The following is a 7,761-nucleotide window of genomic DNA, read 5'->3' on the forward strand; positions in this document are numbered from 1 at the left end:
ATAATCTTCGGTTAACTCATTTTGTAATTTGCTCAAAAGTTTCAACAAGTGTTAACATTCCTTGCTCCTTAATTATCATTCCTTCCCCATACACCTTCTCCCTACCCCCTAATGTGAACGTAAGTTGTACTTAGGATCACATTAGGGAAGTGGGCTTCGTGCTGTAGTCACAGACCTGATGTGTTCTTCTTTCGCCGATGTATTAAAACTTCTGGTATTTAATTCACCCCCTTTAGACCCTCTTTCTCTTGGCCTTTGCAAACTATCATCACTGTTTCTTGAAGCATTTATTCTTTTCACAATTCTGGTCACCACTTCTGGCGTGCACTTAGCGGTTCTAATCAAAACGACGTTTGACTCCGGCGAATCTTTTGCTGACATTTAGCTTTGTGCACTCTTTAACTTGTAAATTCTCTCAGAATTTCCACAAGTGTTAAACATCATTTCGGTTTAACTTCGGTCAAGTATCATCTCAGTTTAACTTCAGTTAAACATCACCTCAGTTTAACTTCGGTTAGACATCATCTCGGCTTAACTTCGGTTAAGCATCATCTCAGTTTTTGAAGTTTTTCCTTTTTTTGTCGCTTGTACTCCTGTACTTTTTTGTTCTTTAGATAATGTAAGCTCTGCATATGGCCGATGTGCCTCTTTTTTCTTGAATGTCTAATTCAACTTTCCTTCTCTGAATGAAGCGCTCTTCGTCGCCCGCCTGGACGAGGATTTTCTTCAGTGTCTCTTCACTCTTTTTGGCTGGCTCCTTGTCGACATCATCTAGGACCTCCATGTCCTCGTCTTCAATCTCTGCCTTCCTTGGTTCCCGAATGTTGCAGGTAGTTTTCATTGCTGCCATGGAGCAATTCTTTACCTGCAGTTGGTCTCCTCTGACTTCTTCAATCCCATGTTCCGTGGGGAACCGCAATAGTTGATGCAACGTTGAGGGAACTGCCCCCATTGCATGCAACCATGGCCTTCCCAAGATGATGTTGTAAGGTGAAGGCGTGTCAATCACGATGAATTCTGCTTTGATCTTCTTCTAACTGCTCTTGCATGATTCCATCTTTGTGCAATCTTCTCGGGGTTACATACCTCGGGTATAAAAACTTTTACTTCGGCAAGATACTGACCTGCAAACTTTTCATAATTTCTAACAAGTGTGAAACATATACTACTCAATGTTAACTTTGCAAACTTTTTCTCAAGTTTCAACAAGTGTTTAAACGGTGATCTCGGTCTAGCCTACTTGTAAATTGCTACAAATTTCAACAAGGATGTTCAACAAGTGTTAAACAATAATCTATTTGTAAATTGCTACGAATTTCAACAAGTGTTTAAACAACATACTTAGCTTTTTCCTCAACTTGTAAATTGCTACAAATTTCAACAAGTGTTAATCATATACCGTAAATTTTTCTCAAGTTATAACAATGATCTACTTGTAAATTGCTACAAATTTCAACAAGTGTTTAAACAATATACTTAGCTTTTACCTCAACCTGTAAATTGCTGCAAATTTCAACAGATGATCATATGTCGGCTTAACATTATCTTGTAAATTGCTACAAATTTCAACAAGTGTTAAGCATCTTCTTTGGTTGGATCAACCTGTAGATTGCTATAGGTGTGCAAACTATAACCTCGGCTTCACTTCGACTTGTAAATTGCTACAAATTTCAACAAGTGAAGAGAAACAGTAATCTCGGCTTAACTTCAACTTGTAAATTGCTACAAATTTCAACAAGTGAAGATAAGGAATCAGCTTAATTCCAACTTGTAAATTGCTACAAATTTCAACAAGTGAAGATAAGGAATCAGCTTAATTCCAACTTGTAAATTGCTACAAATTTCAACAAGTGAATTAAGGAATAATCTCGGCTTAACTTCGACTTGTAAATTGCTACAAATTTCAACAAGTGAAGATAAGGAATCAGCTTAATTCCAACTTGTAAATTGCTACAAATTTCAACAAGTGAATTAAGGAATAATCTCGATTTAATTTCGACTTGTAAATTGCTCCAAATTTCAACAAGTGAAGATAAGGAACTATCTCAGCTTAACTTCAAGCATCATCTCGGCTTAACTTCGGTTAAGCATTGTCTCGGTTTAACTTCGGTTAAACATCATCTGGGCTTAACTTCAATTAAGCATCATTTCGGCTTAACTTCGGTTAAGTATCATCTCGGCTTAACTTCGGTTAAGCATCATATTGGTTAACCAACTTGTAAATTGCTACAAATTTCAACAAGTGGTAAACGCATTCTTCTTCTCTCTGCCCTTCTAGTGTGAACTTTAAATCTACTTGGGTTCTCATCATACATATAGCTTCGACCTTGTCGCCGAGGTTTAATTCAAGCCGAGGTTGTCGGCCTTGGTTTCTCTATTGATCTTACTTGGTTCCAACCTGAGTTTGATTTTCGGCCTCGCATCGGCGAGCCGTTTCTCTTTTCTTGTTCCGACGCCTTTGTTCCCGGCATATCCTCCTCGACCCTAGCATACTTCTCAATTCTGGCCAACTTTAGTCTGATCTTGTGTGTTTCCTTTTTATTTTCTGGGATCTGAGATCTGCTCATTGTGCTCTTCTCTTCTCGGACTCAGGTGCCGAGATCTTATCTTCTGGAATCTTGGATTTGCTCACTCAGGTTAAGCTCTTCTTTTCTCGGACCTACTCATCTAGGCTGAGATCGTGTCTTCTGGGATCTGGGATCCGGGATTTGCTCACTCAGGTTGAGCTCTCGTCTTCTCGGGCCTACTTGTCTAGGCTGAGATCATGTCTTCTCGGATCCGGGTTCCAAGATCTGGAATCCAGGATCTGCTCACTCAGGATGAGTTCTTCTATACTTGAATGTTATCTCCTTGGGAGCGCTCATGCCCCTTGTCTTTGCATCCCTTCTGGAAGGGTCTTCGTTCTTCCGCAGGTATCTATCCTTCCATACCTGAAGGTCATCTTCGTTGCTTCGATCTGTTGTTTTTGGTGCGTCACCTTCCTGGCCGGCGTCTTTCACTCCGTGACTCTGGTCACGAGTTCCTGTGTTGCGTTTGTCCCCTTCAACGTCGAGGTTGATAGATCTCTCATTCCCAGTAGGAGCGTTGTCTCTAGTCTGATCCTTCTGTTCGTCATTGGCCATCTATTCTTCTTTCTTTCCCACAGACGGCGCCAAATTGTGTGGGTGATTTTCCGACCACACTGCCCCCTTAGTAACCAGCTGGAGAGCACTGGCAGAATAGATGGCACCTGACTGACCTGCAACAGAAATATAAGAATCCCGCGGTGGTTTCGACCACCCGGGGGCACTCCGACGATCAAGTCAGTATATCTCTCAAAGATAAATCAAGTACTAAACTCACAAGCTTGAGTATCAAAAGCATACCTTAGACCCATGGGGGTGCCTCTCTTTTATAGCCAATACAATCCTAGTCCCAAAAGGAGCTTGGCCCTAATGGACTTAGGATTACTGCTAATCTGGGACTCCCAGTGGGATTAGGATAAACTCTCTAAGAGTCTTATCTTTACCCAAACTGAAGTCTTCTCCCAATCTAGAACTCTTGTCCATATTCAAGTTGAGTTCCCTCTTCATCCTAGGACTCTTGTCCTTTATCCGCTTATCTCGGATCCCGATATCTTCGGAAATAACCTCGGCCTTGCCGAGACCACCTCGGCGTCATGACCAGGACACGTGGCACCTCGACTGACACGTCGGCGTCACCTTGCCACGTGTTGGTGTTCAAAAAATATATCCCCACAGTAATGTAACAAGGAATGAAGCTCATGTGTGATGTGATGTGTGTCTATATTTTTGTTTTATTTTTTTATTTTTTTTTCTTACCACATCACTAAAGCTCTCTTTAAAACTCCAAAATTAGAGCTCTCTATCATTATTGTTATATAATACTTGTTACTAGTTAAAATGTCTAATTAACTCATTTTCATTTTCTTATTTGTTTCTACCCAATGCATACTGTACAGAGTTTTTGTTTCAGTTTGAAGTATTAACCAAACACTAGAAAATAAAAAGATAATTTTAGTGCAATGTAGGTATATAAATACATTAAAACAAATGAAACCTATATGTTTTTTTCATCTATTTTTTAAAAAATGGACAAAATATGATAAAATTATATTGGGGGTATTTTTTTATTTTCATAAATCGTACTTCTACTATCTTATTACACTTATTATAAAAATTTAATTTTAAAAAAAAAAAAATTAATAGTCTACACGGAGGAACTTTAGTGTCCCAAACTCTAATTATCATTGAACAAAGTTCAAAAAAAAAATATAATAATCTAAATCTATTTATTTATTTATTTTTTTAAAAATAACTCTTTGTGTCATAGATATTATTATTTTAAAAATTCAATAAATGTGTCATGTTATTTACACAAGATATGATTTTTTTATAAATTTAAAAAAATTAACAAAAAATATTAATTATAATAAGATAATACTTTGAAAAACTTAACTGTTAAATTTTGAAGTTCAAATGGAGAAATTACAAATGAGTTAGAATTTGAAGGGTTTTAGTAATTTATTATTATTCTGTGTTTGGTTGAAAAATTTAAAAAGTGATTTGGAGAGAAAAATGAAAAAAATGTATACATATAAATAAAATATAAATAAATTTTATTGGAAGAGTGGTGATAGAGAGCTCCAAAAGTAGAGCACTAAGAGCTCTACTTATGTGGCAATGAGAAAAAATATAAAACAATAAAAAGAGCAATGATATATCTCTATAATTTTGAAGCTTTAATGATGTGACAAAGAATAAAATAAAATAAAACCAAGGACAAAACATTACGTCATAGTAGGATTCACTCCCATTAAAGCTGATTAGAGCTCCTTTATTAGAGTTCCCAATCATTTTTCAAATAAAAAAAAAAAGACCAAAACATCATATTAATAGATAGACCCCACCTATTAAAACTCTTTTAGAGCGCTTAATTTGAAACTCTCCAACATTTTTATTATTCAAATTTCACTTATATTTTCTTTTAGTCTTTTTAAATTTTACTTCAACCAAAAGCATTCAACGAAAAGCAGCGTTAAGAAGTGAGCGCAAAATGTCGTCACTCTAATGACCTTTTAATACAAAAATATTTTGGATTCACATTTCAAGCGATAGTTAACTGCCCAACTGTTTTGCGCCGTGGTGTGATTCACACAGATGCTAGTAAAAAGGTCTTTCCATGGCATCTTTCAAAACATCAAACCCTAAACACTCATTAATCTCCTTTCATCGTGTAACCTATCCCACATTCCTCTCTCTCTATCTCTAGTTTGTTAACCCAATCTCAATCCCCAAACGAAGATACCTACGACCCTCCATTTTCTTTCACCTCCAAAACCCTAAACCCCAATGACGAAATCAAGGGAATAGTCAGAATGAAGCTTCATCGAAATCGAAGAAAGTCTTGGGTTTTCCATTGAAGAAGAAGAAGTGGCAACGATTGTTCTCGCCCGATTAATTTGGGCTCTCTCTCTCTCTCTCTCTCAGGGATGCAATCGATACAAATTGAAGATTATAGACCAAAATGAAATCAATGGTATACTTTAGGGACTATTTATGTAATTTATCTTTCATTTTACTATCACCAAAATAATCTTGAACTGTATGGGTAAGTAAATATGGATGTTCAACTGAAATTGATTGTTGTGTGGATGTAAAACCCAGGTCAGGAATTTTACATATTATTGCTTTGTTAATTTATCTTGTCCAAACTGCAGATAAAAGATATGCTTATAACACTCTCAAGTTCTTTGAAAACAATTCAAACCGCCTGCCAAAGTGGTGCAATGGCGCGGACACCGTGAAGCTCCCTTTCTGCCAAATTTGAGGGAAGTATCGGATCGAACTACAAGGATACAATACAATGGATCCATACCTGCATATGAATGAAAGGTGCCCATCTCTTCCCCCAAAATACTCCAGGCCTAAGAGTTGCTAAAACATCTTCTGATTTGGTTGTCCTGTTTTGGAGTTTTTATGCCACTGCTTTGTATAATACTAGGTTTTTGTATTATTGATTTTTCTGTATATCTTTTCTGATGTGAAGGTTTGAAAGATTCCAACATGATCAGTCGATGTTGGTTAATGTTGTCTGTAAATTTGCTACCACGATACACATGGGGAGTAATGTTAATTTCATTGCTGTTTATAGCACAATTTGGAAATTTCATTGTTCTTGAGGCTTTTGGAGTCCATGTCATATGTTGAAGTCACAGCCACATCCGAAATCAAGGTTTCTATTGCCTTAACACTATACTATTGTTCTTTTTGTTGTGCAGAATAAAATTGATAAATAAGAGGAGAGAAAAGAAAGCTATTGAAATTCTGATTTTATGTTATTTACATCTAGATAATCAGCTACAAGATGATGCTTAGACTTCTTTTTTTTGGAGCACTATGCATGATGTTAGTGGGTTATTAAGTTAGGGTTAGCTCAACCGGGCATTCAACGCTTCTCCATAAGCTTGAATGCCAAACCTCCCTCTAGAACCTGGAAGTACATCCACTTGAGCTATGCTCAAATTCAGATGATGCTTGAGAATTTATAGAAGATGACATTTCACAAGGAAAATTTAGACTAAAGAATTTATATAAGATAGATAGCAACCTAGTTGGTGCAGAGTCCTTGATACTGTAGCTGGTTTTGATTAATTCAATTCTTGTGGTTAATTTAGGAACTTTGATTTTATTGTTATCAGTATATTAACTATTTTAGTATGAGAATGGAACTTGTTGGTATTAGCCTTACTGGTGAATGGGACTGGTTGAAATTCTGTTTCAATAGCATTAAATCATTTTTTGTTTTTCGCCTCATGATTCATTTGATTAAATTTAGTTTGAGATCGACTCGAAATATAAACAAGCCAAGTTCATTAAGTTTTCAAGTCAAACTTGCACAACTTATTTACTAAGTTCAACTTGACTCGTTTACAAGGTTCTATGTAAAAGTGTTAGATATAAGAGCAATGCTACGTGCACGAGAAAAAAAATACACACACAAATATGCACACTTAAAAATGAACAAAACACAACACAAATTCATTTTTTTCATACGCTTTTGTTTATACTTTTCTGTGCACTACCATTATTGTTGGAAGAAGAATAAAGAGATCAAATAGAAGAGACATTTAAAAGATGGTCTGATAATGAAATTTGATACCAAGATAAAAAAAGCAGTCGTACCAAGGTTTTAAAAAGCGGCCGCAACTGTTACGTAACGTCGTTACGTAACGGTTTTGGCGGTTACCGCCACCCGTTACGGCCGCTTTTGCAGTGTGATTGAGATTCACAGGTGTGTCGGCTGTAGCGGCTGCCGTAGTGGTTGTAACGGCGCCGTAACAATCGTAACGGCCTGTTACGCACCGTTACGTAACGGTTCCAAATTGTTTCTTTCGAAAAAACACAAAAAAAAACTGAAAATGGGAGAAGAGGGAGAGAAGAGGGAAGATAAAAAGAGAAAATGGAGGATCAAGAGATAGAGAGAGAGGAGGGAAGATGAAGAACATGTTATTGATTTGTTTAAGCTGTATGACCTATGCTATTCTATTCAACTGCTATTACTAAACCATTTTGTTTGTGTGTGTCTATCTAGATATATTGTTTGAAAATAATAATAATAATAATAAGAGTGGTCATTATCTATTTGGGTTGGTTAAAATATGTGTATATATATATATATATATTGGGGCTCTTATTTATTCTCTTACTTTTGTTATTGTTTATCTTATATATAATAGTTAGTGATTGATTTTTTGTATAA

General features: G+C 36.3%; 1 long non-coding RNA gene across 2 annotated transcripts; it reads left to right on the forward strand.

Moving 5' to 3' along the window:
* The first annotated feature begins 5,108 nt into the window (after positions 1–5,108).
* LOC114297292 (uncharacterized) lies at positions 5,109–6,327 on the forward strand. 2 transcript variants are annotated; one of them, XR_014336566.1, is made up of 3 exons: positions 5,109–5,538; positions 5,720–5,894; positions 6,154–6,327. It is a non-coding gene; the product is annotated as an uncharacterized LOC114297292 (long non-coding RNA). The 2 variants fall into 2 exon arrangements; XR_003641445.2 differs by having other exon boundaries at positions 6,049–6,166.
* Positions 6,328–7,761: the final 1,434 nt, after the last annotated feature.

Source organism: Camellia sinensis, chromosome 7, assembly GCF_055761805.1.
Source record: "Camellia sinensis isolate YWXY chromosome 7, ASM5576180v1, whole genome shotgun sequence".
Classification (NCBI taxonomy): domain Eukaryota; kingdom Viridiplantae; phylum Streptophyta; class Magnoliopsida; order Ericales; family Theaceae; genus Camellia; species Camellia sinensis.